Source organism: Dipodomys merriami, unplaced genomic scaffold (assembly GCF_024711535.1).
Source record: "Dipodomys merriami isolate MVZ:Mamm:240054 unplaced genomic scaffold, mDipMer1.0.p SCAF_93, whole genome shotgun sequence".
NCBI classification, from domain to species: domain Eukaryota; kingdom Metazoa; phylum Chordata; class Mammalia; order Rodentia; family Heteromyidae; genus Dipodomys; species Dipodomys merriami.
In genome coordinates, this window is record NW_027206546.1 from 3,722,915 (window position 1) to 3,731,473 (window position 8,559).

Here is an 8,559-nt window from a genome sequence, read left to right on the forward strand (position 1 = left end):
CTTTCCACAATGTCTTTGCATGGGAAGAAATGAAATACAGAAAAAAATCTGATTGTGTACGTCAAACCAATGATTTCATATTTCTAAGTGGCTCACAAAATATAATACCCTCATTAACATGAGATAGTGAAGAATTCTCTAATTACATAAGCCAAAAAGTTTTGGGTTCAAAGACTGGGAAGGTGGCTCAGTGGTAGAGGGCTTACCTTGCATACATGAGGCCCTGGGTTTGATTCGTCAGCACCACATAAGCAAAAAGAAAAAAGGTGGAAGTGGCACAGTGGCTCAAGTGGTAGAGAGCTAACCTTGAGCTGAAGAGCTGAGGGACAGTGCCCAGGCCCAGAGTTTCAGGCCCCAGGACTCCCCCCCAAAAAAAGTTTTGGGTTCAGAAAAGAATTTAGCAAATGGGAAAGTTTAGAAAATAGTGTTCTTAGAAGCCCTAGCTAAGTGTATTGTCTTCAGCATTAGAGGGAGGCCAAAACTTTTTGATACAGATTGTCTTTATATTTTTGCTACCTAAAGTGACTTTACAGAGCCTATTTGGCTCACTAGAATGCAGAACTGATTGAATGAAGACATGAAAATAAATTCCACATCCAAATGAGGCAACTTAAAAGAGTTTTAAAAGAGAAACTATGAAGATGTACAGTGGCTGAGGCTTCAGTAGACTTGAAACCAAGAAGCTGTGATTAATTGGATAACAGGAAAGAGCTAAGAGGAGGACATAGAAGTAGGACACAGAAGCGTTGTCCTTTTGTAACAGACCTGTCTTCCAAGGTATGGGTGATTTAACTCTATTCTTCTTCATACGTCTTGGTGAGCAAATGCAAGAACAAGAGAAAATAATAAATTCAAATAATTTTGCAAAGAATAACTTCACTGTTCCTGATATGTTATCTAAGGAGAGTCCTAAGAGAGAAGATAATAAAGGGAGTATTTTTTGGTTTCCTCTATGCGTCTTGTTAGCAAAATATATCCTTGAGGTTAGAATTGATTGAAACAAAAAGTGATGGAGTACTTATTTTTCTGGGCAATTTAGACACAAGAAGACTTTCAAGGTAAAAGAAAAAAAGAAAAAAAATATAGCCAAGTATTTGTGATCCCAGATTCTTGGACTGGTTTTGTGGAGACAAATTTTACTTAGATTTGTCCTCATCAACATAGATGTTGTTTCATGGCAACCAAATGCAAGAGGAAAGTTGAATGGACTCGCATAGTCAAATAAACAGCATAATCCAAAAATGGCAAATAATATTTACTGAATTATTTGACTAATTATTTGCCAGAATAAAGAAGGAAAATGTAATTCAAAATGAATTGTCCTAAAAGTATGAATAAAAAGTAGTGACGAGAAATGAGAGAAAAAATAGAGGATTGTTTTCTCTACAGTGGAGTACTGGGTTCTTCATCTTGTTTCTTCCATTCCATCCTCACAAGCTATCAATTGTGGCTCAGGAGTGGAGTATCCAGCTCAGACAAAGAGAACTCATAGAAGAAAGATAATATTTGCAGCAGATATAGGTGATTTATAACCTTAGATAATCTATTTAAATCTGTTCAGTATCCTCCCCTAGGTCAACCTGCCACTTTGACCAGTTTTGTTTGCTTTTATCAAGATTTCCCTCCATTAATTTCTTAAAATTTTTGAGAGGTCATATTTATACTCTGTAGAAATTGCTGTTTGGTTGTGATTTTTGTGTCTTTTTGTTAGTTTTTTTTTTAAATGAATTTCCAAAGGTTGTGCAAGTGTCTTACAATTAAATATGTCCACCTAATTAGCCATTTTTCCTGGATCACAGTGACTCCTTCTATCATTCTCAACCAACCCCTTCTACAAGATTTATTTCCTATTTACCATTTCCTTTCTCAAATATGTACATTGAGTATTTTATCTGTACTTGCACCTTGTTCCATTTTTCATTCATTCTATGACTTTACTATTATTCCTCTCTGTTTTCAACTTCCTGATAGTCATTTTGTTAAACTTTCTGTTAATACTTTGAAAGGTTTATATACATTCCATGGAGTTTCAGTCCTGCATATACTTGAACTGATGTAAGCTTATATTTCCATCATTCATTCATCTGCAATAACAATTTGCAAGACTGGAGACTTGAAACACCTAGACATGGTTATATTCTCATCCATTTGAAGATTAATCTTTAGTCAACAAGAAAGTTTAAAAATGGCTTTGAATGTATTCTTACCTACCAATTTTTATAAATGGCTTCGTACAATGGTGTGTGATTATTTTATTTTACATGGGATAAGACTAAGTTTTGGAAAAAGAAGAAAACTAACATTTACTACTATAGAGAAATATGATAGAAATAGAAGATAGATTTTGTCACATCTGAGATGAGTACCCATATTCAAGTCTTAAAGACATATTTCTTACTATGTTAGACAGAGTGAAAACAAGACAACATATGATAAGGCAAGTATTTGTGACTTTTTAAAATGTCCCTTATTAAGTGATGAAGTTTACTTTATTAGCTAACCTTCGGGGTTGAAATATGGGAGGATGACCTATTTAACAAATTTCTGGAAGGCACCTACTGAACAACACAAATGGTGCATGGTACTATTTCTACACTTTAATGAATGGTTGAACCTGTTTGGCATTAGTGCTGGGTAAATAAATCAACTCTATTGTGACTTGCTCCCTACACTTGAAAAACTTGTAATGTCACTAAGTGTCATATACTTATCAAATGTTATTTTGGCAAGTGTTATTTCAAAAAGTTTATTTGAAAAGGAATACACTTTCAGGAGATTAAATGTAGGTTATCATTGGTTTGAGAATGACAACATTTTTGTACCACAGAACCAAGTTGTAGTAAAGTACCAGTGTTTTGAAGCACAAACGATCTTCTCAATTAATGTTTTGCTGAATTACATTTGACCTCTAATTCAAGTTTTCCTGGCTTGGTAGATCAATCATGGATCTATCCTTCCAGGAACTATTTTTTGGGCTCACATATGCTGGACTGAAATATTACATTAATCATTACGGGAGGAGTATTAAAAATAATCTTGTGAAACTTTCTGATCTTGTTCACTCATATGGGCTAGTCATCTATAAATTGAGTTTGAAATACAGTACTTTCTCTCGATTTTGTGACCTCATCTTTCATTTTTAGTTGCCTTGCATTACACAATTTCTTGCTGCTAATTCTTTTATCTCAAGGAATTGGGGCCTTGAAATATTATAAGAAATGAGAAATTGAGATGGATTTTCAGTTACTTTCTGCTGGCATGTTGCATAGGACTAGGTGAGATGTCTAGCCCCTGTTATCTGATGATGCAGGTAACTCGGCCATAAGATACTAGGACCCATGGATCTATAGAAGAATAATGGCTTTTATATATCATATCAGCACAATTGGAGTATAATCTGTAGGAATGCTTCAGAAATATGGAGAAAAACAGTTTGGGGCAGCGAGTTAAAACAATAAACAGATCATCAGAGTAAAATCTCTTATAGATTGGAGGAAAAGAACATTGATTTTTAACAATGTGAATTCAGAAGACCACGAACACTTAGAAGGTATCACAAGTTTATACCGAAGACATTGCATTGATACTCTTTATATTCTAATATATATTCTAAACCTAATTATTTATATTCCAATATTATTTATTGGAATAAATAAATATCAATTTATTTGTCAAATTATCAATTGATTCTAGTAAGTTTCACTGTGTGAAATATAAAATCAGCACATATAAATATAAAATATATAACTATATATAATATAATAAAAAAGAGCACATGTTTTACATTGTTCTGTTGTGGTTAGGGTATCAAAAGCAACTCCGTTTTAAAGTATTATTCCATTATCTCTACCTCAGTGTTTGGTAGAGTTAGACTTAAACCTTTACCTTTTGTAGATTTACAGACTGGAGGCAAGAGGAAACATTACCAATTTAAGGCCTATTAACAAGGAGAAACATATGGACTTCTCCTGGAGCTCTGAAAATATTTGGTGATAGAAAGGCAATAGTGTAAGTTCCTGCCTGGTTGGAAGGTAGACAGGCCAGGACATTAAGTAATCATGCATATGAACAATTTTTTCACCTTCTTGGATTTAGCTACTTTTTATTTTGATAAAAACCTTCTAGTCTGAACAGTTCTGTCTGAAATGTTCATCTTTTTATGATCCCTTGTAACTAAGATTTGTTTTGTTCAAGTAAGACAAATTACGCTTTCAGGGTAAGATATTCTGGTTGGTCTGAACCTACATGGAAGAAGGATACAGTCTCAGGTAGATATTTGTGCCAATAATCCCTCATTTGGGAAATTTTCATCTGCAGAATTTTAGAAGGAGCTCTTAAGCAAGGCTATCTTTGAATCCATTAGCTCTACAGAGTTAACTCAGTTGGATAAATAAGTACTTTAAAAAGGCATCCTCTTTGGACCTAGCTAAAACTTCTTCAAAGTATGATTAAAACTAAAATGAAAAAGACTTAAAATAGTCATTGACAAAAGAATTGCAAACGTGAGCATTGGAATGAACAATATAATTATTTTCCATTATACACAGAATTTTAGGGAAATAAGATCAGTAGCATTGTTAGGAACATTAAAGTTTCCTTGTTACAAATAGGCACCCAAGGATATAATCCTGTATAATGATTGCATCATTAACTACCTACATTTAGAGAACATTATATTCTCCAGAAGCACATATCCCCAAATTACAACAATACAGAGATTAACATGGCAATTGCACAGGATGATGTGAAAATCTATGAATTATTCCATATTTTTCATTCTTCAGATGTTAGAAATGAAAAACAATTATTAAAAAGTTGATTACAAAATTAACAGTGTAACAATACATGTAATTCATATAAATAAAATTTAGTTTGATATCAGTGTGTTAAATCTTCGCCTTAGAAAACCCTTTACATAGCATAATCTTTATAAAACTTTTAAAATTAGACAACATTGTCATTTTATTCCAAAGGAATATACTATAAGGACCTAGTAAAAAAAAGAATCTTAAACTGTTTCTGTATGGAATGCAATCTGAAAGGATACATTTATTAATGAACCTATATATTATAAAACAATGTAGTATTCAAAGTCTTATATCTAGGAAAGAATAAAATAGATTATGGGCATTATACAAACAGAATACAGAATATTTTAAAGTATAATTTTTCATATAAGCACCAGAAATATCTTTAGTTGTTTTAGTACTCATTTCAACAGATACATTAAAATTATTTCTGATTAAAAAAAGCAAAAACTCTAGGGGGGAACAAGAAGGCAATGGAGAAGTAGGGGAATGCCACAGCTCACCCCAACCAAAAAGAGAGTTGGAGTTCCAATGTTTAATCTCCCCAAGAGAACAACAACAACAAAAAGACCAACATCCAGAGAAAAACAGGAAGCAGAATAAAACAAAATAATAAAGTTAAAAAGAAGAATTTCACAACAGAGAAGCGTGAAGACCCCTTCCCCAATGTCTATTGGCTACACAGCAGTGCGCCAAGCCATGGCCAGCCCAGCCTGGTGGGAGCTGCCTGTGTCCCAGAGACACAGGGGGCTGTCTGCAGATCACCCGCACCAAAGCCCCCTGAGGTACCAGTGTCAGACCCACTGATTGTGACGAATGAAGAAACCTCCAAGCAGGGAGCTTACACAAAGATCCCACCTCTACCCCTCACTCTCTGTTTGAGCAGAGAGGCTCCATCCTGCCAAAGCCAGATGGCCCCATGTCAGGAACCCCAGAGATACACTAGATGCCCATAGAACACCAGAGCAGAAGAACTGAAAGGATCTGGTGCTGATCTGGAGAGTGCAGAGACAAACCCCAGATCCCAGAACCTGCACAGAGGCCCCTCCCCCACCCCTTCGGTGGAGCCACCACCTCTCAGGCCACCCCACAACCACCTCAATTGAACTCTGACTGCAATGGCAACCAGCAACACAACACAACACCAAAACAACAACTAGCTACAGGGAGATTACCCCGCAGGGGAGAGTATATTCCTCAAGGGAGACCAGAGCTGGTGGAAATCCCCAGTCCCCCTACCCCAAAACCTGCACCACAGGACCCACTAAAACTAGAAAATGTTCAAGAGCTCCACCAGCCCATGGAGAACACTAAGCTGGCCAGGCTAGAACAAGAGAGACCCTGGAAGGGAGATTAAACACCCAAGCCATGAACAGCGCCCCTGGGTCTAGACACCCAATGGTGGAAGAAATTTGAACTGTGTACTCCAGGCTGCATAATCTAGGTGGGATACACAGCAGCACAGGTTCAACCGGTGTGCCCCAGGCTGGGGGCCGGGACCAGGCCTGGGGACACGGTGCCTGAGCAACATAACCAATGTCTTCCAACTGAAATCAGAAGCTGAGCATATGCCTCAGCAGAGAGGAGAAAAACAGGGAACTGCACCCCCTGGGAATCATGGCTGTGACAGCAAAAGACCCAGGAGTTCAGGACAAGAGAAACCCAAACCCACAAGAACCTGACCCATATATTCTAGGCTAGGAATTTTACAACACAGGCTGCCAGCACCTGATAAGAGTCAGGAGCTCAGGCTGGTAAGGTGCCTAAGCAGTACAGTGCTTTCTTAGGTGCAGGAGGCCCTGGATCAGATTCCTCAGCAACACATAAGCAGAAAGGCCCAGGTCTGGTGCTATGGGACAAATGGTAGGGTGCCAGCCTTCAGCTGAAGAGCTCAGAGACAGCACCTAAGCACAGAGTTCAAGCCCAAACTAGCCAAAAAAGTAAAACAAAACAAAACATCAGGAGCCCATAGCAGACTCCAGCATCTGGGAGAGTACATCCACCACATCCGTACTCGCCAAGAGCACCTGTAGGAACAATCAGGAGCAGTCTAGGCTGCTCAACCCTTCTAAAGGTGGGAACTGCCAGTGATCTACAGCAGAGAGCCGAGAACTCTGTGTGCGTCAGACCAGCAGCTAGAGGTCGGCCCCCAACAGAACTGAGATCAGGTACAGATTCTCTCTACTTGCACAGAAAGAGTAACCAAGCAAAGACAGACACCTATTGACCAAAACAAAATTTCAGATTAGTCTGCAATAATCCCTGAATCCTCATGAGAATCTCACAGAGAAAAATTACAAGGATTATCAACACCTAGGATAGCAAGCTATCTCTAAAAGCCAGCAGCCACCCAGGGGAGAGCCCCAGTGGGAGCAAAGCCAGAATGGAAGACAAACACTACATCCAAGAGGTGCTGGAGGCAATTACTCAAGAAATAAAGTGAGAAATAGACCAGAAATTGAAAAAACACAGGATCGAAATATCGAAAGAGATGCAGGACATCAAACAGGAGATGCATGCAAAAATAGAGGCAGCACAGACCTCAGTAAGCCCTGAGATAAGTGACAAAATAGAGGCAGTACACAACTCATTAGGAAGTGAGGTTAGTATTTTGAAAACCAACATCGAATCCATAAATGAGTCCATTTCCTCCATGAAAACAACAATGGAAGCCAGAGTTAACACAGTGAACAAATGGAATGTAGAGTTTCAGATACAGAAGACAGAATACATCAACTGGACCAGAAAATGACAGATATGGAAAAATCACTTAAATTATGCCAAAGGGAAATTCAAGAGCAAGCAGATAGTGCCAAGAAATTAAACCTTCATATGCGAAGGTGAGGAATATCAACGCAAGGGAATGCAACACCTATTCCACAAGATAATCGGTGAAATTTTTCCCCATCTCAAAAAAGAACATCTTACCTACATAACAGAAGCATATAGAACACCTAACAAGCAGGATCCCAGGAGAAACATTTCTAGAAACATTATTGTGTAAATGATAGATATGAATGACAAGGAAACAATCTTGCATGCAGCAAAAATGAAGAAGGAGCTATACTACAACAGGAAAAATATTAGAATCACTACAGATCTCTCCACACAAACACTGAATGCAAGAAAGGCCTGGGAAAGTAAGATATTTGTCTGAGAGCCAATAACTGCCAACCCAGACTGATATACTTGGCAAAGCTAGCATTCATATTCGATGGAGAAGTGAAAATTTTTAATAGCAAGGAAAAACTAAATTAATACATAAACATTAAGCCAGCATTACGAAGACTACTAAGAGGTGGAACACAACCTGAGAAAAGAAACCAGGAACAGGGACCTGCACCCAGACAGGCATTAATTGAAGTCTTTCTGAGCAAGCACATGAGGAAATGAAAGAAGAAAAACAGTGACCATAATGCATCTCTCTATACTATCTCTTAAGATTAACGGGCTTAATTCACCAATCAAAAGAAAAAGAACTGCAGATTGGATCCTAAAACATGACCCATCCATCAGTTGCCTTCAGGAGACTCACCTCTAAGCCATACATGCAAACAAACTCAGAGTGAAGGGTTGGAAAAGGATCTAACAATCAAATGTCCCTAGTAAGAAAGCAGGTGTAGCAATTGTGATATCTGACAAAATAAACTTGTCATTAAAATCAATACAAAAAGACAAGGATTGACACTACATATTAATACAGGAAACAATATATAAGGAGGATATTACCATCATCTACTTATATTCCCCA

At 37.5% G+C, this 8,559-nt stretch overlaps 1 pseudogene; it reads left to right on the forward strand.

The window, feature by feature from the left end:
* The first annotated feature begins 4,673 nt into the window (after nucleotides 1–4,673).
* LOC138821726 (U6 spliceosomal RNA) lies at nucleotides 4,674–4,774 on the forward strand (annotated as a pseudogene).
* The last annotated feature ends 3,785 nt before the right edge of the window (nucleotides 4,775–8,559 follow it).